A 26,972-nucleotide genomic window follows, 5' to 3' on the forward strand; every position below is an offset into this window, starting at 1 on the left:
TGATTTTTTCTAACGAAAGCTATATGGAAGTGCATATTCCTAGTGAATACACCCTGCATCAATTTTCATGTACATCCACATTATACTGATAGTGTTGTGAGGTGTAATTTAGAGCACAAGCTAATCAGCTATAATTGCACAATCCACTTTCCTGAAAACATGGCATGTAGTATGTTTTTACCTAACAAACTACATGCTGTTTGTACTGTTGAGAATTTGTGAATTCAAGCTAATACCCCTTTTAGACCGACCAGGGACCCAGGGATCCAACTCGGGTACTTTGCAGGGTTGGCCATGGGTCGTTCCTGCACCTCTCTGCAGTATAAACATCACGATCGGGTCATAATGACCCATGTCATGCCGCATGCAGCCCAATTGGCTGGCTTCAGTGGTTCTTGGAGATGACGACACTGCAAATCCGGCTCTGGTATGAACAGCGCCGACTTGGGAATATCCTTGGTCGGCGCCTCAGTTTGGAAGGGCTAAGTTCTGGGTCTGATCCAGATTGGAACCCTGGGCCTGATTCAGAGCCAGACGCTCTTTCAGAGCACTCACTCTGAATCAGTGCCCGCCTATTGTATTTTTAGAGCGGCCTCCTGGCTGCTCGCATAGCTGTGAGTGACCACCCACAGCTAGAGCAAGCGGCCAGGATGATGGTTGCGATGGTCAAGACCATCGCGACCATCGGACTTGTGATGAGACCCTTGTGGTAGGGTCTCATTGCCGCAAGTCCCAGTGGACTTCTTGCTCTTACAGAGCAAGAAGTCTACTTACTGACATCACTTGTGATATCAGTGGGGCCGGCCCTAGACGGTAGGCGTTCCCATGGGAACATCTCCGTCTGGGCAGCCATGCCCCCAGCATGCCCACCAAAGGGGGCGTGCTGTCACTCAACATCGACAGCACGTCCCCTTTGTAGCGATACTCGGAGAGACGGCTTGCCCGTCGCTATCCGAGTCTCGCACATGCGCACGACGGAGCCACCTCCGTCGTGCACATGCGCACTGGGCCAACATCAACACGCTTGCAAGCGCTCAGTGCTCGCGAGCGGGTCTGAATCAGGCCCCCTGTTCCAACACCCCGGTCAGGCCTGGAACTTTATTATAAAAGTGGTTTTGTTCACTATAAAAATACTGTTCATTGTGTCTCTTTGACAATAGATGTATGCAATTTGTTTCTATTTTAAAAGACCAACTGCTGCAGGGATACTTATAAGTCTAAAATTAACTTAGTACATCAACCATAATTGCTTTTTACTATAACTAAATGTAAATATAAAATATCTTTACATCTACCCATTACAACATATGGAAAATATTTGAGTACTGAGTGGACAAGTTAATTTATTGTCTGCTTATAATATACCTGTACTAATTATAACTCTCAGCTCATTTATTATAGGACAGTGCAGATTTTCTGCTAATTTTCCTCAGACCTTTGAGGCTACTGTAAAACACAGTGGTATTAAGCGGACTTATTCAAATACCAATCTCTTCACAACAGTGTAAGGCATTTAATACTGCCCTACACCCTGAACCCATATTATCTAATACTTACCTCTCCGAGGTCCCGCGTTGGGTGTCTCAGCCCTGCACAAAATGCCGGAAAATGGCAGCCGGTGCCGTTTTTCCTGTGTTTTCCGCATGCACAGAGAGGAACTCAGACTAGTCCCAGAGTGTACTGATGCTACGGTCGACGGTCAGATGCGTCATTCAGTCTGGAACGCACACAGGCCCCCTCCTCTCTTAATACTATGCGCCCCTGGAAACAATCTCTCCCTCCTGCTAAATCTTTTTTCTTAGTCCTATGATTTTCAAAATGGTTCTACTTTTCATTTCATAAAATGCCTGGCCTGACAGGCATGTTATCTGTACGTGTATACCAACCATAAGGCAGGAATTCCCAAACACTGCCAATACAGTCCAGATTTTAAGGATATCCATGCTTGAGCACAGGTGACTTCATTAGTACATTTATAAATTTGATTTAACCATCTGGGCTTAGGCATGGATATTTATAAACCTGGGCTGTCTTAAGGCTCTTAAAAATGTACAAATGTGCATATATATATATATATATATATATATATATTAGGGATGAGCGGGTTCGTATTTACTCAAAACGGCATTTTATTGGCTATCCGCTATCACGTGTTTTGGATAGCCAATAAAATAAATCCGAACTTGCAGTAAAGTGGCGATAAGAACCGAGTAAATCTGAACCCGCACATATATATATATATATATATATATATATATATACAAACAGACCACTACCTTATTACACACATATATATATATATATACATATACACATTATATATATATATATATATATATATATATACACACACACATTTGAAGAAGGAACAGCAAGCAGCATGCAACTGATATGTGTGATACTTAATAGAGCAATGTTTTTACTAGCAAGACACGGCTAGTAAATGCATTGCCCTTTTAAATAGCGGGTATACTACAAACATGATCAGAAGTTCCAAGTTTTACAACCTGATACTTAGTAAATAAACCTCTTAAACTGCCAAGAAAGAAGAAATACCAGAAACGAGCATTAAGCTCACAACAGGTACATGCTAAAGGCCGCTTCACAGCTAATAACACCTATAAATCATTATAAGGAGGGAGCACAATAAAGGTGTCCATTCTACAGACCTCCTCATTTTATTTCATTCAATAAATAGTCAAATATATAGATAGATAGATGGCAGAAACACAGATATGAGAGGGAAGAGCAGCAGAGTCACAGATATGGGGAGGGGGCAAAGGCACAGATATGGGAAACGGCAGAGGCACAGCACAGATAGAGAGTGGTCAGGGTTACAGAAGTGAGTGGGGCAGAGAAAAGATGGTAAAGAGCAGAGCAAGATACAGGAAGGGGGCACAGTTACAGATATGGGGAGGGGGAGAAGGCAGGAATGGCAAAGAGGACAGTGAAACAGTCTTCATAGGGGAGAAGAGCCAAGGTTCCTCTGTACAGTGTGTGCATGGCAACACATTATCTCTCTCACTCACATTACATGATTGCAGTCTTCTTCTGTGCAGTGTACTGAATGTACACTATGCCTGGCTAATGGGAGCAGTAGAGAAGAGCTGGAGAGGCTAGGCAGCTGGAGAGGCAGGAGATAAAAAGTGAAGCTTATTATCAGGTGGGGAGCCTGAGCGGGGGTACCTGCATGTAAGAGGGGGCTCAACTTGCCTGACTTCCTCATGATCTGGCAGGTGCCAATCACCGTGAGTGGAGGAGGGGGGTCACAGGCCGCATTTGTGGAGGCGGAGCTTGCAGTCAGGTGGTGGAGCCTGTAGACTGCTGTAGGACAAAAAATCCTGTCTACAGCAGCACAGCCGCAGTGATCCTCCTCTGTGGGCCTATTTTGATGTACGGCCTGGATGAGGTGTAATGGCTCATGGGGATGCAGTGTGTAATTCCAACAGGGCAGGGGAATTGTTTTTGTACTGTAAGTGGGGAGTAGGGGGTGTAATGCTCCAATCAAAGACATTTGGAGGATGGAGGGATTTTAAATTAGTAAAAAAAAAATACACCATTCATTGGGGGATGAGGGGGACATGTGTAAAAATGGGAACCTACTTCACTGGGGATGGGAGGGTTACACGACTGTGGATCTATTAACATTATTGTGGTAGGGAGGCAATGCTAATGTAGAGTAATAGTAATTAGGGGGGTTTAAGCTAATGGGGGTGAGAGGTAAATTTACAATGGGGCATGTATACAAGGGCTGGTGTGAAAAACCTCCTAGGCATATATTGTTTATTCAATAAAATATTGTCATTAATTTTTAAAAATACTTTTTTTACTGAATTAAATAAAATATCCCAATTTTCAAGGGCCATTTGGTAAAAAACAATTGCCAGTTGAGTGGTTAAAAAGCTGTTGAGCACAAATGAAACAATTGCTTTATCTTCTCTGCTAACCACGTTATCAACTGCACAGTGCTATTCTTTTTATTTAGTGTTTATTTCCAGCAAAAGTCAATAGTCATGTGTTCAATAGACATTTTTTAATTGTGCAGTTTGCCAGTATGTCTAGCGGAAGAATATAACATGGATCCATTAACTTTTACATAAAGAAATTACTTTTGTTTATTTCTTTTTTCCTTCAATTTTCCTTGGTGTGTCTTAGGAGTTGAGTGGCTGGTCGTTTATCACTTTCCAATTTATCCCTTTCCGGAGCTTAGTACATCTTCCCCTATGCCTGCTATAATACATTATTACTACTATAATTTACAATAATGTACATCAAAAATTATTCAAATTTGTAGTCTTCCCTAGCTTTTTACATTTCTAACTACAATTTAAATAATCAAAGTGCAGCTATGAAAATTTGAACAAGAACCAGATATTGTATTCTTACTTTCTTAGGAAACAGCCAGCCATCCTGCTTCTCCTCTGTGAGACAATATAGATCGGAGTTGACCAGAACTCATGCATCATGTGTTCGGCCAGGCCACCATACAAACATATCTTTAAACTAGAAAATAATGTTTATCAGATTATGTCTCCCAAACTACAAAAAATAAAACAGTGTGAAGTGGATATAAAACTCACATTGTTATACAATGCTTACCAGTACTTGTGGTCCACAATAGCCTGTAGTACAATTGAATGCCATTCTTTGCGGTTGTAGTAATCCACCAGGTTGTCATGGGGGGGGCGACGATAGAGATGTGAGTCCCTTCGATGGTACCTGCATACTGGGGATAACCGCACCTCAGAAAGCCCAGAAGGTGTCATCAAGGCGTTCACCTTCAGGCAAGCAGATGAAGCGGTGGGAGAGGTTATCCAGTATTGCCTGCATCACCTGGTACACAATCTTGCACACAGTGCCGATGCTAACTCCAAACAATCAGGAGATTTTGCTGTACTCCCCAAGGGCAGCATACCACCAGAGAGCAATCACTAGTCTCCTTCTTGGCTCAATGGGCTTTTGGTAGTTGGTTGTCTGCATGGTTAGTGCTGGGATGAGTAGGTCCAGTATATACTGAAATGTAGCACACGACATCCAGAAATGTTCCATCCACTACTCATTCTGAAAGGCCTCCACAGTCCTCTTGAAAGCCTCTCCATGCTTGCGGTCTCTGACCCACATTCTCGGTTGTTACGCTGTGCTTATTCTCAGTATTGTTGCCATGGTCGATGAAATCAGGGCTCTCTTCCTGCACAAATACTGACTTTGAGAATTAGCCCTCTCCATCAGAAATTGTGCTCTCCTCCTCCTAACATGACAATGCACTAAGCAGCACAGTGTCACAAGCTGAATAGTGCTCTCAGTTGCTGTGTAAAACAGAAGAAAACTGCAAACAATCAGGAACTCTGAGCGACACATGGTAACTCATCGGCCATCATTGCTGCAATGCTGTGAGCAGTCCCAACCCCTGCCTTTTGTTTTCTTTCTGTGACCTTATATTTGTGAGCCTGAATAAAGGCAATTTTTAATGACATTCACAGGTTTTGCTGGGCTTTCCCGGGTTCAGAGGAAAAGGAGGTAACCCGGGTAAAACCAGGGACGAGAGGGCAGTGGAAACGGTGTAATAGCCGAGTACAACCCGGCAAAATACAGAGTAAAATATCCCTGGACAGACCAGGGATTTTGGTGAAATTGGAGTATTAAGAAATATCCTTCATTAAGGATATCCTTCAGAAGAAGTAAGGATCAATAAGGGTTGAGGTAACAATATGTTTAAAAATGGGGTAGACTAGATGGGCCAAGTGGTTCTTATCTGCCATCAAATTCTATGTTTCTATGTGTTTCTATGTTAAGAATGAAGTATGGAAAATCCTTTAGTTTTGTTCTGAATACAACATCTGATGTGTAGCAGCATGAAAATCACACTCAAGACTGCATTCTAGTAATTTTATCCCTGTGATTTCTTTCAAGTTGGCTAAGTCCTGCAATCATTACCTCCTCTACTCACTCACCAAGATACAGTAGTACAGAATTGTATTTATGTAATTACCCTTTTATAGAAATTACATATATATATATATATATATATATATATACTGTGTATATAAATATATATATATATATATATGTTAGGGGTGAGCGGGTTCGGATTTCTGAAATCCGAACCCCCCCAAGCCCCCCCAATCCGAGGCCGAACCGAGTCAGGCTCGACTTTTCCCGCCTGACTCGGATCTGAAATCGAGGCAAAACATCATCATCCCGCCTTCCGGGTCTCGCGGGTTTTGGATCCTATATAAGGTACCCGCGTCGTCGCCATTTTCTCACTCGGCTGTGGACAGTGAAGAGGGAGGGTGTGAGTTAGGGCTGGCTGGGCTGTGTAGTGTAGTGTAGTGCAGAGTAGTGTTGTGCTGTGCTGCGCTGTGCTGCTGTTGTCCATAGGGGCTGTGTCCACTACTTCAAAGTCCATAGGGGCTGGCTGGACTGTGTTGTGCAGTCAGTTGTCCATAGGGGCTGTGTCCACTCCAAAGTCCTGTGCAGTGTCCCAGTCCTAAAGGGGTGCTGTAGTGTTGTCCAGGGGGTGCTCTGTCCGTCAGGGGTGCTCCCCCCAAGTGCTAAAAAAAATATTTTTTCTGTGTGCGCAGTAGCCGCACGTGCATCAACAAAGTAGTGCCAAGCGTGCGCCTGTGTCATAAGTAAAGGGCCGGCTGGCTTGACCGTTAAAGGGTGCTGTAACCCCAAAGTACACTCCAAACCAAATAAAAAAATATTTTCTGTGTTTGTGAATTGTGTGCGCAGTAGCCGCACGTGCATCAACAAAGTAGTGCCAAGCGTGCGCCTGTGTCATAAGTAAAGGGCCGGCTGGCTTGACCGTTAAAGGGTGCTGTAACCCCCAAAGTACAGTCCAAACCAAATAAAAAAATATTTTCTGTGTTTGTGAATTGTGTGCACTGTGGTTGCACGTGCATCAACAAAGGAGCAGTGCCAAGCGTGCGCCTGTGTCCCATAAGTAAACAGCCAGCTGGCTCATTTCTTAAAGGGTGATGTACCCCACAAAGTGCACTACTCTCCAGCAAAAATAAAAAAATATTTTCTGTGTTTGTGTGTGCCTTAACCGCACGTATATATCAATATAACATAAATGGAGGACCAAACTTTCTCCGATAAAAATAAAATAGGGAAAGATCAAGAACCACTTCCTCCTAGTGCTGTTGCTGCTGCTGGGAGTTGTTCATCATCCCAGAGAGGAAGTAGGAACACCACTACTTTTGCTAAACAATTGACCCTCCAATAGTCCCTAGCGATGAGGATGAAGTACGACACCAGTCATCCTGAAGCAAAACGTATAACTGAGGCCTTGACTGCTATGTTGGTGTTAGACGTGCATCCGGTATCCGCCATTAGTGCAGTGGGATTTAGACAATTGATAGAGGTAGTGTGTCTCAGGTTCCAAATCCCGTCTAGATTCCACCTGCATCCTCAAAGCAGCAGCGACAAGCGTGCGTCTGTCTGTTAAAGGGTGGTGTAACCCTCAAAGTGCGCTCCACAAACAATAAAAAAATTCTTCTTTTTTATTCTCTTTGTGAAATGTGTGGGCTGTAGCCGCACCTGCATCCTTAAAGCAGCAGCGACAAGCGTGTGTCTGTCTGTTAAAGGGTGGTATAACCCTCAAAGTGCGCTCCACAAACAATAAAACAATTCTTTTTTTTTCTGTCTTTGTGAAATGTGTGGGCTGTAGCCCACCTGCCTCCTTAAAGCAGCAGCGACAAACGTGCATCTATCTGTTAAAGGGTGGTGTAACCCTCAAAGTGCGCTCCACAAACAATAAAAAAATTCTTCTTTTTTTTTCTGTCTTTGTGAATTGTGTGGGCTGTAGCCGCACTTGCATTCTCAAAGCAGCAGCGAGAAGTGTGTGTCTGTCTGTTAAAGGGTGGTGTAACCCTCAAAGTGCTCCAAAAAATAAAAAAACTATTTTTTTTATGTGTTTGTGACTTGTGTGCGATGTAGCCGCACGTGCATCAACACAGTAGCAGTGCCAAGCGTGCGCCTGTGTCATAAGTCAAGGGCCGGTTTGGACATCTGGTCCGGACTGAAGGACGTGCCAACAATTTCTGACAAGTCTACTGTCACTGCATAAGATACTGTCCTCAAAGCAGCAGCGACAAGCGTGCGCCTGTCTGTTAAAGGGTGGTGTAACCCTCAAAGTGCGCTCCACAAACAATAAAAATATTCTTTTTTTTTCTGTCTTTGTGAAATGTGTGGGCTGTAGCCGCACCTGCATCCTTAATGCAGCAGCGACAAGCATGCGTCTGTCTGTTAAAGGATTACATCGGTGACAGCGTCCAAGTAGGCATGTCAGACAGTCCGTACCTGTACTGGCAGGAAAAAGAAGCAATTTGGAGGTCCCTGTACAAACTGGCTCTATTTTACCTGAGTTGCCCCCCCTCCAGTGTGTACTCCGAAAGAGTGTTTAGTGCAGCCGGGAACCTTGTCAGCGAAAGGCGTAGGAGGTTGCTTCCACAAAATGTGGAGAAGATGATGTTCATAAAATGAATTATCAACTCTTCCAGGGAGACCAGCCTCCAGTACGTACAGAGGGACCTGTGGTTGTGGATTCCAGCGGGGACAAATTAATACTCTGTGAGGATGAGGATGTACACAACACTGAAGAGGGTGAGGAATCGGTGGATGAGGAGGATGAGGACGACATCTTTCCTCCGTAGAGCCAGTTTGTGCAGGGACAGATTAATTGCCAGCTTGTTTTGTGGGGGCCCAAACGAACCAATCATTTCAGCCACAGTCGTGTGGCAGACCCTGGCGCTGAAATGATTGGTTTGTTAAAGTCTGCATGTACTTTTTATACAACATAAGGGTGGGTGGGAGGGCCCAAGGACAATTCCATCTTGCACCTCTTTTTTTTCTTTGAATTATGTACTGTTTGGGGGCCTAGTTTTTCAAACTGCCATCCTGTCTGCCACTGCAGTGTCACTCCTAGATGGACCACGTGTTTGACCCACTCGTATCTCTTAGCATAGTCATCCAGCTACCTCGGTGCAACCTTTTGGATATAAAAACACTATTGTGAGGTGTGAGGTGTTCAGAATAGACTGGAAATGAGGAGAAATTAAGGTTATTGAGGTTAATAATAGCATAGGAGCAGAAAAACACACAAATTCTGTGATTTTAGCTGTTTTTATGCTTTTTTTAAAAAAAATACAGATCCAAAACACAAAACCCAGAACCCAAAACACGGAAGGGTGGTTTTGGCAAAACCAATCCAGATCCAAAACACGAAGAAAGATCCAGATCCAAAAACAAAACACGAAAAGTGGCCGGTGCACACCCCTAATATATATATATATATATATATATATATATATATATATATATACATGCACATACATGTACTGTATGTATACACAAAATTGTATATCATGTCATTTTGTAAATCCTTTTATTAGTTTCCCTAGCTTTGGTTCAAACTAGAAATGTAGTTTCTGAAATCATTGTATCAAATGCTTTGCTGAAATCTAGGTAAGATATAACCACTAAAACTTCAAAAATCAATAAGAAACACATTCTTTCAGAAATGTCACTCGCCAATGGCAAATCAATACACTGAATATAAATCCTGCAGCTCCTGTAGAAAATTACTTTAGATGTAGCACTGTCTCTGCCAAAGCTGTAATGTGTAATTCAGTTTAAAACAAAAACACCCAGTAGCAATGAACTTGTGTTCAAGAAACATTTACCTGTAAATTTTTAAAGTCCCTCCGGTTGTTTTACTATTATGGGGAATATTATAAATGTACATTAGTGGAAAACAAATCCTATATTTCAGCATTATAAAGAGGTAAAACCAGTAATGATCAACAAGTGGCCCTAGGGTCACATTTGACTTTTTGAGTCCATATTGTTGGACTCCAGCAGATTTAAATGTAACAGTTTGTAACACATGTTTAAAATGCCTTCTTGTACAGTATGTTATTACAGATAGGTCCATCAGTCTTTGATTACATTTTTATTATTATTTTTATTAGTATTATCTCTTCTTTAATTTATGGAGCCACAAAGGCTCTGCTACACCGTACATTGGTGAAAAACATATAACAAAGTACATGGAACAGATAATGGGGCAGATGTATGAAGCTGTGGAAAGTGATAAAGTGCAGAGTGATAAAAGACCAACCAATCCGCTCCCACCTGTCATTTTTCAAACACAGCCTGTAACATGACATTTGTGAGCTGATTGGTTGGTCGTTTATCACTCTGCACTTTATCACTTTCCAGAGCTTCATACATCTGCCCCAATAATATAAATTTACACATATAAGATAAATTTATATTTTACATAATTACATAATGGCAGTGCTCAGATGACATATTTATGCATAAAATACAGGTGGGGAAAGGGTCCTTTTTGTGAGAGTTTACACTCAAGAGAACTCTAGGTGAACACAAAGAGGATGAGGGGAACACAGAGAGGATGAGTGGAACAGAGTTGGGGAGTGCACAGGTTGGTAATTAGGAGGAAGGGTGGGAAGCTTTAATGAAGAAATTAGTTTTAAGGGCATATATGAAGGCTGAAAGGCAGGAGGTAGGTCTAATTGGATGGCAGAAAACTTGGAAGTGACAGTGGGAGAAGTTAATCAGGCACGAGGCGGTAGTTGTTGGCAGAGCAAAGTTGGTAGGAGGTAGTGTGAGTGCAAATGAGGCTGCAAATATAAAGACCAGAGTGGTTGATGACTTTGTGGGTAAGTGAGAGAAGTTTGCATTTGCGACTGGCAAAGGGTTCATCAGATGTGAAAATAATAAGGAGGTTGAAATGGCAGGATTGGGAGAGTGACTGGATGTGGGGAGAGAATGAAATAGCAGAGTCTAATATGACTCCAAGAGAAAGGACTTGGTGACAGAAGAGATATACAGTATTATCAACAGAGAAGGAGATGGGGAGAGAGGAGCTTGGCCAGAGAAACACAATGACTTCAGTTTTGGAAATATTGTGTTTCAGGACATGTGACACCCAGCAGGAGACAGTTGTCAGACAGTAAGTGATACAGGAGAGGACCTGAGGTTAGAAATCAGGGACAATTGGCTTAGTGGTTGTAGTGGAGGCCAAAGAAGCTGATGAGTTCACTGAGGGAGGTGGTATAGAGGGAGATGTTAAGGAACAGTTCCTTTTGCCTTGAGGCACCCTGATGGGAAGGGGGAGCCAAGGAGAGGTAGAGGTAGGCAAAGAAACAGAAAAGGAGCAGTTGGACAAGTAGTAGGTGAACCAAAAGAGAGTTTATGGGTTTGCAATAGAAGGGAATGGTCAACAGTTTAAAATGCTGATGTTAGGTTATGATTTGGCCTTGTAATGAGATTATTGGTAGTAAGTGACCCCTTTGAAGGTTAAAGGGCAGCCACTAAAGTGTTGAATGCAACAGAAGTACACCCTCTGGATCTAACTTAAGACAATTGTGCTTCGATGTTCAAGATCATATCTATTGATAAACTGTGACCTATCAGTGTAAACAGACAGCAATAAAAAGAATTCAATATCTTTATTTTACAAAGTTTTCAACACTAAATCTACACCACCTTGAATCCTGCAATTCTTGTTAAGGGTATTTTTTTACACCTTCAGACTAGGACTTATTATTTTCTTGGGATGCAGTCAGGAAGCCGATGGTCAAAATGCCGACCGTCGGCTCCCAACTGTCAAATCCTAGCAGGGTACTAAAGACAGGTGTTGAAATCCCGACACCTGTCATTATAGCTATGCCGGGAGCCCAACGTCCGGCATACCGAATGAAGGTAAGCCGGGTGGCGGGCATGGACGGCCACGGGGAGGAGGGTTAGGGGCTCCCGGGAGGGACTTAGGGTTAGCCCCCCCCAGGAGGGTTAAGGTTAAGCTAGGGGAAGGGGGAGTTAGGGTTAGGCACCCCGGGTAGAGGATAGGGTTAGGAACCACCCCTGGAAGGGTTAAGTTTAGGCTGCGGCGATGGGGGGGTTAGGTTAAGGGACTTAGGGGGATTTAGGGTTAAGAACTAGGGGAGAGGTTAGGGTTAGGCACCCCTAAGGAAGGGTTAGGGGGGTAGGGTTAGTGATACTTATCTAAATATTCTATCAGGATCTTCACTGCGGCCGGATTTGGCTGGCAGTCATTCATACTAATTTCGTTTTCTTACCAACTGTCTAACAACTTGTATGACTGAATACACTGCTTGCCTCCCTTAGTCCAGACAAAGTTTATCCTTTTTTTTATATTTCCTTTAGATTTAACAAAAAAAAGTTGCATTGTGGACACAGTTATATCCATTGTAGCAGAATCCTATCTCAGGACAACAAATATAAACAACTCCGCATGATACAGTATAAATTATGGCACTGTAGCATGATAGTATTGCTAAAATTTCACAGAAGCCAGTCATAAAGATACAATAATGTATATTAATGACTCAAAGGTACATATAAGATGATAGGTGAAAGTTACCATAAAGAAATATAACTATAAATGGTATTTTATTTCTTTAAAAAAGTTATTATTTTGAATTTTCTAACAATTGTGCATTTTACAACTTACAAGCCTATAGTAACCATTTATTACATTTTTTTAATTAAAACTATATTTGCTATATTTCAATTAACTGGAAGTTATAATTTGGAGAAATATCATTTGGATTTACTAACTTATATACTTTTAATTTCCAATAGAAACACTTGGGGATATATTTACTAAAGTTAATTTTTAATTGATTTTGATCAACTTTAAATTCATCTAAATCGATATTGTGTTTCTGGGACATGGGTGTCTATTTACTAAGCCTTGGATGGAGATAAAGTGAACAGAGATAAGGTACCAACCAATCTTCCCCTAACTATCATATTTCAATCACAGCCTGTGACATAGCAGTTAGGAGCTGATTGGTTGGGACTTTATATCCATTAACTTTATCTCCATCCAAGGCTTAGTAAATAGACCCCTAAATCACACATTTACTAAAAGACAATTTTTTATTTGGTTTTTTAACTGTCAGTAAATGTGATTTAGCCCCAGAAATACAACATTGATTTAGATTGATTTAAAATGTATCAAAATAAATTACAATTGACTTATAGTAAATATACCCCCTACTCTTTACTAAATGTTCTTGTGTCTATATAACTGCCATGTTCTTTTTTCTTTCAAATGATTTGTAGAGCAGTAAAAGCCCACGCAAATATAATTTTTGTAGACACTGAGAAAAAATAATTACGCAGTTTGTTATTTCTATAAAAAGTCCTTCAAGTTACAGACATTTTTAGGTGCATTAGAGTCAGAACAGCTACAGTATATGTTACATTAAACTGCTACACATGGATGAGCATAATATGAAGCTATAAGAGCTAGGGCAACCTGCAGTCAGTCAGAGCATTCAAATATGAACATTAGCACTGTTTAATCTATCAAGTTCAGTTGCATGTTCACATTCAGGAATATTTACAGTGAATGGGCAAGTTCAACACATATCAAACCAAGGGCCTGATTCAGAGATGGATGCAGTGCCGATATTTACACAGTTAAGCAATGTTTTACTAGTGCAGAAAGTCTCAAAAACTCTTTCTACGCAACACACATGAACCAATGAGTGTAATGCAGTTCTCAGTTTTGTATGGAATTCCTAAAACTTGAGAAGGGTTTGCAAGGGTTGAGTTTTCAATCCCTGAGCCTTTTAGGGCAGAGACTGGGAGGTGATCTAAAGTGGCCGCAAAAAGGGGACGTGGCATTGGCCTGTATTGGAGTATCATGGGCATTTCTGGAAATGCTGCTGCATTTCCAATCGCAAATCCACTTCTTCAGAGGCAATGTTTACTTGGATTTGAGGAGAGCAGCTAGAGAAGACCCTAGGCTTCTGTGATTGTTGATAGTGAGACCGATGTTGTGTCGATGTTGAGTTTACAATCTCCATCAGGGGTGTATCTAAGGATCAGAGTGCCCCATGCAAGGAAATGGACTGGCTCCCCCCCTCCCCTCATAATTTCAGGAAGTGCCCCCAGTAGTAGTCCCCCCTGTGCAGTGCCCCCAGTAGTAGTCCCATCTATGCAGTGCCCCCAGTGGTAGTCCCCCCTATGCAGTGCACCCAGTAGTAGTCCCCTTATACAGTGCCCCCAGTAGTAAACTCCCTATACAGTACCCCCAGTAGTAGTCTCCATATACAGTGCCCCCAGTAGTAGTCCCCATATACAGTGCCCCCAGTAGTAGTCCCCATATACAGTGCCCCCAGTAGTAGTCCCCCTATACAGTGCCCCCGGTAGTAGTCCACACAATGCATTGCCACCAGTAGAAGTCCCCCTATACAGTGCCCCCAGTAGTAGTCCCCCTATACAGTGCCCCCAGTAGTAGTCCCCATATACAGTGCCTCCAGTAGTGGTCCCCATATACAGCGCCCCCAATAGTAGTCCCCCTATACAGTGACCCCAGTAGTAGTCCCTCTATACAGTGCCCCCAGTAGTAGTCCCCCTATACAGTGCCCCCAGTAGTAGTCCCCCTATACAGTGCCCCCAGTAGTTTTCCACCCTAGGCAGTGCCCTAGTAGTCCCCCTTATGCATTGCCCACAGTAGTAGTCCCCCTATACAGTGCCCCCAGTAGTAGTCCTCCCCCCCATAAGGTGCCCCCAGTGGTGGCCCCCACAATACAGTGTCCCCAGTAGCATCCATCCCCCCATAATGTGCCCCCAGTAGTGGCCCCCACAATACAGTGCCCCCAGTAGCATCCATTCCCCCCATAACGTGCCCCCAGTAGTGGCCACCCCCTATGCAGTGCCCCCTAGTAGCCACAATCCCCCACTGTGCTGTGCCAGGAAAAAAAAAAGCAACTTACCTGATACCCGCTCCTGCCGATGACCGCCACTGTCCACTCCTCCATGCCCGCTCTCGCTCTGCACTATGGGATGGGAGAGACGTCATGACGTCTCTCCCATCACCGCTGTGGGGGGGAGCCGGAAGGTGGGGCTCATGAGTGAGTTCCAGTCGGCTCCCTCTGTGGACGCAGCAGCCAATGAGAGTCTGTCTGACTCTCATTGGCTAGCTACTATAACAAACAGACAGCTGCCGCTGGCAACTGTGTGTTTGTAAACTGTGCAGGGCAGACTGCTCTCACTGCGGTGTGCCCTACACTTGGGGCCCAGTGGACTAGCAGGGTAGTCCACCCATTGGCTGCTGGCGGCACTGCTGGATGGCGCCCCCCTTTGGCCGTCGCCCCTGGCGTGTGCCATCCTGGCCAATGGGTGGATACGCCCCTGATCTCCATCACAAATGTACAGACTAGGAAGTCTGAAAGTGGGTGTCTCACCACTCATACACTTCATTGCACCGTCTACACCAAAGAAACTACTTTGCAGCAGATATGGGGGCATATTTATCAATGTCTGCATAAAATCCCCGATAACCATTACTTATTATTGTGACAATAAGAAACTAATTATCGGAGCAATGTATAAAATAACATGCAGGGATATGGTCTCCAAAAGGATCCCAACTCCGTGAAGTGTAAAACGAAAAGAGATTGCTTATGTACAAGTGGCCATTACCAGAGAGGAATCAGAATCTCTCTCTGAATAAAATGCAATATTGTAGCCTATAGACTACAATGGCTGACACTGTCAATATACGGTACAGTATTAACTATTAGTAGGCAAACTTGATGAATATGGTCAGATTGTAGTCCCCAAATACTTTTCTGGGGACTAAGGGCCTGATTCAGACCCGGCCGCAAGCACTGAGCACTCACAACCGGGTCGATGGTGGCCCAGAGCGCATGCGCATGATGGAGCCAGCTCCGTTGTGTGCATGCACGAGACCAGGATAGCGACGGGCAATCTGTCGCTCCGGGTCTCACACCAAAGGGGGCATGCTGTTGATGTTGAGTGACAGCATGCCCCCTTTGGTGGGCGGGTCGGGGGGGGTGGCTGCCCAGACGGAGGCGTTCCTATGGGAACGCCTACCATTTGGGGGCGGCCCACTGACATCACAAGTGATGTCAGTGGGAGATCTTTCGGCTCTGTTTGAGCTGAAAGCTCTCTGGGGCTTGCAGCCACGAGACCCTACCACAAGGGTCTCATCGCAAGCCCGATGGTCGCGATGCTCTTGACCATCGCGACCATCATCATGGCCGCCCGCATTAGCTGTGGGTGGCAACTTACAGCAATGCGAGCGGCCAGGAGGCCGCTCCATAAAAAAAAAAAAGACGCCCTGATTCCGGCTCTGAATCCGGGCCTAAATTTGCAATCAAATATTGAGGAACTGTAGCAGACATTTGTGAGAAGCTTAATTAATAAAGGAAATCCTATAAAAACTGTAGTGTTTCATAAATAGACCCTGTGCAGTTAAATACAAAAGGGAAAAACTTGCTTCCTCTGATAGGTGGAGCTAAGGAAATTAAGTTATTTCTTGCTTAATAAAGTCTTGCTCAATTAAAATGGTTTCATTATTATGAGACAAGATAATCCAGTGATCTGAAAAGGGTGACGATTGGATTGATACTTTCAATGAGGACACATATTTCATCTCCTGCAGGATTTTTTTGTGTTTCATCTCCATGGTGCCTATAATTAATGGTGTATTGGGTGCAGGGTGTGCAGTGCCCATGGACACAGGGGGGGGCAAGCCAGGGTGGGCTGTGCCACCCAGCTGCAGCCAGCAATGCACACTGCAACATTAGTACTTGACTTTTGACTTCAACCATGGCACCCATGCTGCAACTCTCCTCCTTCTGGGCTTTGTGGGACTTCTGCTTGGTAAGGAAAGCACAAGAATCTGTATTCATTTTCCAATACTATGCTGTCATCTGTTGACAATCGATACACAGCAAATGTGGTCACTGTCAACAATTTACAGTTCAAAGATGGCATTTGAATATATATTTTTGCTCTCTTGGAGCTGTGGAGGGATCAAAAACTGAGGGAGTGATTAAAACAGAGGGCAAAATGACTAAGACTGCAGCAATGGTGGATGACCCGCAGGTCAGCTTGTGCCTATAATATAATTTACATAAAATAAGGTAACAAAATGGATAATGGCTTTAGTTACTCAAGTAGCATTAAGTTTATCTAACATTGCAACCTTTTTACTACTACTCACCAGTAGTTTTCCATGATGTTATTAACAAGATATTCCATTATCTTCTGTACAAGTTAATTAGTTATGTGAATTTGATTATTCCAGTAGTTTATCTTTACATATGAAAATATCCACCAGGTTTTCCTCACATACACCCTGCTCATTAACTTTTCCTTCATATGTCACACCTGCCCACTTCCTTTCCATTCACATGAATCTCCTCCCACCAGCTTTTCACTCACATGTCCATCAGGTTTTACCTAATATGTCTCTCTGCCCACCAACATTTCCCTTAAACATGCCACTACCTTCCACTATCATTTCTATCAAAAACTATCATATGCCTACTATCATTCAGTCATATACTACCCATGCCCACTAAATTGTATCCCAAATGTCCTCACTGTCTGACAACTTTCCATCTAATGCAGGATAGCCTGAAAGCTTTTCCCCCACATGCTCCTCTCTAGGCAGATTTTCCCTTACTTACTCCTCTGTCCCCCAGCTTTTCCTTTATATGCCCTGTGCATATCAACTTCTCACTCACATGCCACTCCCTACTCACTAGAATTTCTTCCCAATGCTTTCCACTTTCAACCAGCTTCCTCACATGCTCCTCTGCCCACAGCTCTTCCCTCACTTCCTCATTGCCTTAAACCTTTCCCTCACATGCCCTCTACCCACCAGCTTTCCCTTTGCATGGCACTCACTGTCCACTTTCATATCTCTAACATTTCAATATTTTCTCCCAAATTTCCCACACTGCCATCTAGCATTTTCCTCACATGCCAAGTACAGATCATATGAGCTTTTATTAGTGCAACCAGACATCCAGGTAAACATCATAGAAAAGAGCACTTCTCTGGTAGCACTAATAAAATGCTGTCGACATGCTCACGGTAATAACAATATTTTTACCATGTCGACATAATAACATTTGACACTCTGATGTCAAAATTATGAATATATTGACATAGTGAATGCCGACATCATGACTGCATACCAATTGAACATGTCTTCTACTTCCCCAAAGTGACCATTGTAGTCAATGCTGAACTTTATTTGCTGAAATATTTAGCAAATGGTGTTCCTATTTGGGTTTCTTTTTTTAAATATTTTCTCTTGACCATATGCCCTCTGAAATATACTATGGGCTCAATTCAATTCAACGTGAATTGAATAGCGCCTGAAAGGAGCTACCAAACCACACCAACATACATCTCTTCACTCATCTCAAAATATCTCCCAACCCGACCTCTCCGCTCAGCACAAGATCTACGTCTCTCATCCCCATGCGTTACTTGCTCCCATTCATGGTTACAGGACTTTCTTTGCGCTGCACCCACTCTATGGAATAACCTACCTCGCACAATAAGACTTTCCTCTAGTCTCCAATCCTTCAAGCGTTCCCTGAAAACTCACCTCTTCAGGCAAGCTTATCAAATTCCAGAACCTCCCACATAACCTTCTTAGCTTCCATATCTAATTACATCCCCTTTTACAGTCCACACACATCTCACACGTCGTCTTTCTCTCACATCCTCATGACATTTGGTCGACATTCCTTTGTGACTGGATCATGCAGCCACCAAGAAACTGTGCATTCTGGCTGGACCAAAATGCAATATATAGCACCTATCCTTGTGTATCAATGCCTATTTCCCTATAGATTGTAAGCTTGCGAGCAGTGCCTTCCTACCTATATATCTGTCTGTTATTATCCAGCTTTGTTCTATTAATGCTTACAATTGTAAAGCACAACGGAATATCCTGCGCTATATAAGAAACTGTTAATAAATAAATAAATACCGAAGCTATTCAATTCAGCGTGCTGTTATGTTGGAGAATGGCCATTCTCATGCCTTAAACATGGTGTCTAGTCATGAGAACTGGCATTCTCCGACTTAAGTGCCGGCCGAGATGCTGTTTCCACAGTGCTAAGGGCAGAAAACAGCAACACGCCAGGAGTTTTGTCAGATTTCTTGCTCGCACCCCAGGAGGGGTGCAAGAAGAAATCCTTCAGTCGGGCTTAACAGCGCTCTGAATTGAATAGCTCCAGGAGCTCCTTCCCGTTGCTATTCAATTCACGTTGAAATGAATTGAGCCCTATATACTCATCTTAGTTCCTGCATATCTTTTTTAAAAAGCATTTCTGCACACCTAATGCTGCAACAGTCAAGAGAATGGTGAGAATACTTAATAAGGTGAACACTGTGCATGCCACAGTGCTGGGCATAGATACATCAGTATGGGCAAAGCAGGGTCATAGGCTACATAGTTACTTCTCCACTGTTAGCTGGATGGCATAATTTGGTGGTAATGGAGGCATTTGCACATAGACAATGGGCCTGATTCAGCTTTGGGAATAGAGTAAGAAAGAGCAAGTGACTGTGTATCTTGGCAAAGCCATGCTGCACTGCAGGTGGAGCAGATTTAAAACGTGCAGAGGGATTTAGATTTGGGAGGGATGTGTCCAAACTGAAATCTAATTGCAGTGTAAAATAAAGCATTCCAGCATTTGTGGGATACATGCAAATGCAGACAGTATTTACCCCACATGCAAATTTTTTTTAATGTATTCGCACCTCTTGCATTGCAACATGGTTTATCGAGGAGCACAGTAACTTGTTCTATCTTACTCAGGGCCTGATTCAGAGCCGGACGCTCTGAATGAGCGCCCGCTCTGAATCAGGGCGTGTTTTTTTTTGTGAGGTGGCCTCTTGGACGCTCGCAAAGCTGTGGGTTACCACCCACAGCTAATGCGAGCGTCCATGATGATGGCCGCGATGGTCAAGACCATCGCGACCATCGGGCTTGCGACGAGACCCTTGCAGTAGGGTCTCGTTTCCGCAAGCCCTGGAGTGATTTTGGCTCTATCTGAGCCAAAATCACTCCCACTGACATCACTAGTGATGTCAGTGGGGCCGGCCCCAGACGGTAAGGGCATTCCCATGGGAACGCCCTGTCTGGGCAGCCACACCCTCGCCACGCCCACCAAAGGGGGCGTGCTGTCAATCACCATCGACAGCATGCCCCCTTTGGTGCGAGACCCATAACGACGGCTACCCCGTCGTTATTCGGGTCTCGCGCATGCGCACAACGGAGGCGTCTCTGTCGTGCGCATGTGCATTTGGGAAACATCGACCTGCTTGCGAGTGCTCGCGAGCGGGTCTGAATGAGACCCTCTGTTCCCATCTTTGAATCAGACCCAATTTTCAGAGAAGATGTTCTGACGAAATTGCATCAGGTATAGGGCTGGTGCAAGTACACGCTGATAAAGATGGAAGCTGTCAACACATGTGTACAGCTAATGGTGGTTTGTTCAACCACAGAGATGCACACAACTAAGCAAATATATGCAACAATGTTGAACGTAGTAGAGCGATTGTTTGCTATTGCACAAGCATCTATGTCGCACAACACATGCACCCCCCTTGATTGTGTCCATGCAGAAATGCAGTTCTAATTTCAGGCACATGCAGGGAGAAGTGTATTTAATATGTCCTGGGTAGTGACGTGGAGGTGTCTTAATGCATGCACGGAGGTGGTCTGTTCTTATGGGTGTGTTATCGGAGTGTCAAAGCTGTATCAAAACAAGAAAAATTTATTCCCAGCGCAATCCTCCTCACACATCAGACATAAATATATTGGTTATATCGATAAAACCTTATGGTTTATATTGAATAAATATGTTAAATAAAATAAAATAAAATTTCAACGTCTCCTATTACGATTGTTTGGATGAATAATATATAATGGAGTCAATATAATTATTAGACAATCATTTATTAACAAAGCATTAGGTTTGTAGAAATATATGGATACAGTAAAAAACAAGAAAAGGCTGTGCTAATTGCCTGGTAAGAACACTTATTTATTCGAAGTAATAGGTATAAGGGTAAAAGTTAACTTATAACAGAAATAGATATTGTCTTAATGGTTTATTATGTTTGCAAGTAGTAAAAATTGGTGCTGTCTAATACCGGTATACACTACAAATAACACACACAAACAAACAAAACAAGGGGTCCTTTAAGTCTCGTGCTGATTTCAGAAAAAGGGTAACAAATATGTCCAGGTGAATTTAATATATTGACCGTCCTCCAGAAGAGAAGGGGAAGTACGCATTCAGCGCTTTACTTTCCCTGTAATCATCAGTGAAAATAAGGCTATGTCCAGCCTGTAAATGATAACAACACCGCTCTGGTGTAGAATTATTATATACTGCTAGCCCTTTGTAGGTTACCACAAACTGTAGCTATATCAAGCCTTAACTTGTTATGAAAAAAATTGGTTTTTGACAGGTACCTTCCGTCTGTGGGTGGTATAGAGCTCTGTTAAACTGCAGTGTAAAAAAACCTTGCGTGACTTGGAAGTTAAATAAGTCCAAGGCTATAACCAACCTTAACCTGTGAGCCTCAGGTATCCTCCGTCAGTGGATGGTGTTAGTGCCGCTAAACAGCAGTGCGGGATTCCTTATGTGACTTGAGTGTCTGTGCACAAATGGAGTGGTCCGCTTTGGCGGTATGTAGAGATGTCTGCCGGCAGACTTACCCATTTCTTCGTTCCCTAGACGTGCCGGTCTATAGGGGTGATGATAGCGGGATCGATATAGTCCTCCTCCTCGATGTTTCACCTGATCACAGGCTTCCTCAGGAGTGCAGAGGTAATCGATGTCTCCCTCCGTCCAACTTTATATAGCGGTCTCCTATTTGTGACAGGTGATTGTAATTCCACACTCGAGCACCTTATCAGGATTTTCAGGTTCTTGATTTAGGGCCTGATTCAGACCCACTCGCAAGTGGCTGTCCGCTCGCAAGTGGGTCGATGTTCTGGACTGAGCATGCGCACGACGGAGGGAGCTCCGTCGTGCGCATGCGCCAGACGCGACGAGCGAAGGAAAGTCCTTCGCTCGTTGTGTCCGATCAAAGGGGGCGTGCTGTCAATGTTGATTGACAGCACGCCCCCTTTGGTAGGCGTGCCTCCCTGACGGGGGCGTTCCCACGGGAACGCCTCCCGTCAAAAGCTGGCCCACTGACATCACTAGTGATGTCAGTGGGAGTGATTTTGGCTCTGATAGAGCCAAAATCACTCCGGAGCTTGCAGTTGAAAACCTCAACCGCAGGCTCCGGCTCGCAATTTCGATGGTCGCGATGGTCTCGACCATCGCGGCCATCAAAATGCACGCTCGTATAGCCTGTGGGTGGTGACCCACAGCTATACGAGCGTCCAGAAGGACGCTCCATTTTCATGGAGGCCGACCCTCATTCAGAGCGTGCGCTCTGCTCAGAGCGTACGGCTCTGAATGAGGGCCTTAGTTGCTGGATTTCTTCTTCTTTTCTGCGAGGGCTAATATAAGGGTTACCACTATATATTTCCAAGCAGGACTTAACCCCGTTTTTAACTAAAGACATATGGACAACATATAACATATAACACCCTAACCACGATATTAAATACAATTCCTGGGATATTGAAATAAGTGTTCTTACCAGGCAATTAGCACAGCCTTTTCTAGTTTTTTACTGTATCCATATATTTCTACAAACCTAATGCTTTGTTAATAAATGATTGTCTAAGAATTATATTGACTCCATTATATATTATTCATCCAAACAATTGTAACATTTTATTTTATTTTATTTATCATATTTGTTCAATATAAACCATAAGGTTTTATCGATATAACCAATATTTGTATGTCTGATGTGTGAGCAGGATTGCGCTGGGAATAATTTTTTCTTGTTTTGATATATGTACTTTGGGGTTTGTAATGTCCCCAGTTTAATTTATTCCATTAGCAGCAACTGCATTTGAACACATCCTTTATATGTGATAGAACTAGCGCAGTCTCTACCAATTCCTTTTAGTGTCAAAGCTGTGTCATTAAAAGTGGTTGCTGACACAGATGATTGACTGCTCACAAAGGAGGCCATACACAGATGGAGAAACTGCCATAGAGCTGGTGCAAGTTTCGATGGTGCGACTGCCTAAGAACTCACCAAACCAATCGGTATTACAACGTGTACAGATGCTGATACTGGGCGTCTCAGTTCTTGCGCATTCGGAAGCATTTAAGAACTTATGGGAAGAGCTTTGTAACAGCATTTGCATAAAGTCACAGATGGGCGACCTCCATTACAAGCACTTCTGATTGTAGTGGAATCCCAATATTAACAACTCCTTTGGAAGCACCCAATACCATTGTACACTGTAAGATAAATTCATTAAGATAATCAAATTAGTTTAGTTTGTCAAAAATAAGTATGAAGAACTCATACATTAATTGTATCTTGCAAATTACGCATCAAAGTAAAATCACCCATTCCTTTAAGTACATTTTGTTCATAACCTTTCTGTCGCAAAGAAAACTAGATTTAGTACACTGCAACATCCCCATTTTGTGTTCTCTATCCTAAGCGATACCTTTTCCACCCAGCATAACCTATATAGCATGTCCAAAATGGCTACCTCATCTGGTACCCTTTGTGTGTGGGATATATAACCCGTAAAAGTTATTACCCAAAATGGCTCCACCAACCCTGCACTATGTACATCATACCCATTATACCCATTATGTACATCATACCCATTATGTGACTGTTTTCGGCTTGTTTTCTTCTTTCTGCAATATTAAACCCCTGTGCTTTGTTTCTGATGATGTAAAGCGACTTTGAGTCCTGATGGAGAAAAGCGCTATATAAATAAAATTATTATTATTATTATTATTATTATTATTATTATTATTATTATTATTATTACTGAATAAAATGTACATTCATGGTACATTATTCATTTGCTTAATTTAATTTAATAGAGATCCAGTTAATGCTGTGTTTAAAAGTGATAGGAACCTCCAAACCTCCAAAGCCACATTACAGAATTTATTGTTATGCAGCCGGTGGACTAGATGGCACTGACACAAAGAGGCTGTCCCAAAACAGATGGGAAATCATGGATCCAGATGGCCAGGTACAGCCTTTGAAAGTTCACATACTGGCTGTATAAAAATAACTGTAACAATGCTTCTGGTGACAGACCAGAATTCGGCAAGTATGCCCTGATATCCTTTATATCTGTGCTCTGCTGCTAGAGTTGCAACAACCAAATAACCTGTGCCTCCACACCTGCCTAGATTTGAGAAAGAGAGCCAAGCCTGGGCACTGGGAAAATGAAAGTTTCTTTGCCACTCTGTGACACAGGAATTGCCACCTTAAGAACCTGAGGATACCAGGGAGGAAGGGCACTATCCTATGTACTCTGACTGTGACAGTAAAGGTATGAAGATACTAAGAAGGTACTGTACAAATGAACAGACCTTAAATTAACCTAAGAAATTAGCCAAGACAGGTTTACCTCCCTACCCTTGACACTCAAGAGTAAGGAAGATGGTCAAATATCTGCAGATCTGTCTCACAAAAAAATCTCAACCAACAGTATCCTGCATTCAAATAGTTCTCATTTTCCAACAACATTGAAAGGAATCCCCCAGGGAGAATTTGTAAGGTCAATGAGGAACTGCTTGGAAACCATAACATATGAGGAGAGAGCGACACAACTGAAACAGACATGAAGGCTATAGGTTACAGTTGGATATCTATTATGAGAGCCTACAAAAAGAAATCCAAAGTACAAGGGACCCACTCTTACTCACAAGAAGAAGAAAGAACAGAGAAAGAAAAATAAATCAGATTTGTCAGTATATTTTGAATTGGCCTAAGATCAAAGCTATTTTACAAAAACATTGATAGATCTTATGCACAGATAATGATTTAACTGCACCATTGGGGGACAAAGTTACTGTGAGTAGAGTAGATCTAAAAATCTCAGAGATAGACTGATTAATAGTAGAAAATGAGCATCCGTACTTTGGGGTCCTGAGTCGAACCGAGTCCTGGCTCTGATAACTTTTGAGGTTCTGAGTAAAATCAGGTCTCGGCTTGGGTCTACCCATAAGTTCGTATCTAAAAAATGGATCTCAGGTTTTGGATTGCATGTAAACAGGTCCAAATTACATGATTTTAGCTTTTGTTTTTACTCATTTTAAAGAAATTCAAAACAAGAACTGAACGAAAACACTTGAGGTCAGTTTTGCTAATATCATAATATTTAAGGGTGGTTTTGACAAAAAATATCCCTCTAAGTCAAGATTCATATAAATGTGGTACATGTAAGGCATGTAAATTTATAGTCCAAACAAAAATATTCAAGGATACCTATGATGACACATGGAAAATAAAGGAACAAATAAAAATCAAAACCCCTGAATAGTATACCATCAGAAATATCCATGGAGAAAACATGCTGTATGTGAGAAAATTAAAAGACTTTAAAAAAACTACTGGAGCATTTGGGAACAATCTGTAATACACAAAAAAGATATGTCCAAGTTTAAAACACTAACATTTAACTAACATGGACGAAGACTAGTTGAATAAAATTATTAGACAGTCTCTTGCCAAGAGGATTGAATGGAGGAAATAACTACAGTACTGTGCCTTTCTCTAAATAAAACTTTTAGAAGAATACGCATACATTCAATTTCTTCATTAATTATTGTAGTAGCACTAACAATTCATATATTGATCAATTGTAAGATGATACTAACTTCAAAGCATATACTATATATACTATAAATAAAATAGAAATTTATAACTAAGGAAGATAATACTCACCTATGCATAAAAAACCTCTCAGAAGACATCTGAGGAAAGAGAGGGGAAAGAGTATAAAATAATTTTTAGGAAGTGAATATTATTATTTTTTTAATTATATTTAAACATCGCTATCCATATATTGTTAATTAGAGTATATTGTATAGTACAAATTAGGACACAATTAATTATCTATAATCCCAGTGGGAATAATGTTATACAGTAAACACACATTAATTATAACACATTTCAACAGAAATAATCACATAATTAACATCTTTACATTTTGTGCAATATTCATTTGTTTACATATGTGATATTTCACTTACTATACAGTATAAAATAGAACAAAATAATATAATTTATCTTATTTGTAATTCTATGTTATGATAAAATGGATAAATTCTCAAAAGAAAAGGTAATACTGTATAAAGCACAATACATTCTATTTCACTCACAATCACTATTCACAGGTTAATATTAATATTTCCTTTTATTTTCACAATTTTTTATGGCACATTATGAAAATAGAATAAAAAAATAATAAATATTATTCTATTGAATACTATCAGGAGACACTATAAATCAATAGAGATTAATAGCAAAAATATGCTTACTTATGTATAATAAATATATAGTATATATATATATATATATATATATATATATATTAATACATGTTGGTAATATACATGAAATTCATAAATATCATTATACAGGATAGGTACGGGATGCCAGCACTCTGGATCCCGATGGTCAGAATCCTGATGCCACCATCCCAACAGGGTTATAATACCAACACTTTACGATCAACATTCTAAACCCCCTCCCTGATGCCTAACCTCCCTACCTGGTGCCTAAACCTAACCTCTCCCTCCCCACACCCTAAACCTAACCCTCCCCCTTAGTGCCTAACCCTAACTCTCCCCCCCTACCCTGCTACTTACCTTCGGGATTCCAGCGTTTGAGATGCCAGTGTCGGGATAATGACAAGTGTCAGGATTCCAGCACCGGCATTCTGAACACCGGAATCCCCACGGTCGGGATATTGACTGCATCCCCATTATACAACAATAATGGGTAGATTAAATTAGCGGTGAAAACGGCTGATATCGCCGACGGGGATAAAATCACCCGATTTTGCCAGGAAAATGGGCTGATTTTTTCAGAAAAACAGGCAAAAATGGGAGATACGAAAATAGGCAAAAAAAATCAGAAAATTGCATCTGTATCCCCAAAAAATTGTTTAGAAGTGTATTATTTGCCGTAATAAAAGTATGTATGTACTTAAATTGCGT

General features: G+C 42.1%; 1 long non-coding RNA gene across 1 annotated transcript in view; it reads left to right on the top strand.

The window, feature by feature from the left end:
- The window catches only part of LOC148502719 (uncharacterized), a 162,532-nt gene that overhangs the window by 112,923 nt on the left and 22,637 nt on the right, over window positions 1–26,972 (top strand). The window lies entirely within an intron of this gene.

Source organism: Taudactylus pleione, unplaced genomic scaffold (assembly GCF_031769625.1).
Source record: "Taudactylus pleione unplaced genomic scaffold, aTauple2 ptg000485l, whole genome shotgun sequence".
In the NCBI taxonomy this organism is placed as follows: Eukaryota; Metazoa; Chordata; class Amphibia; order Anura; family Myobatrachidae; genus Taudactylus; species Taudactylus pleione.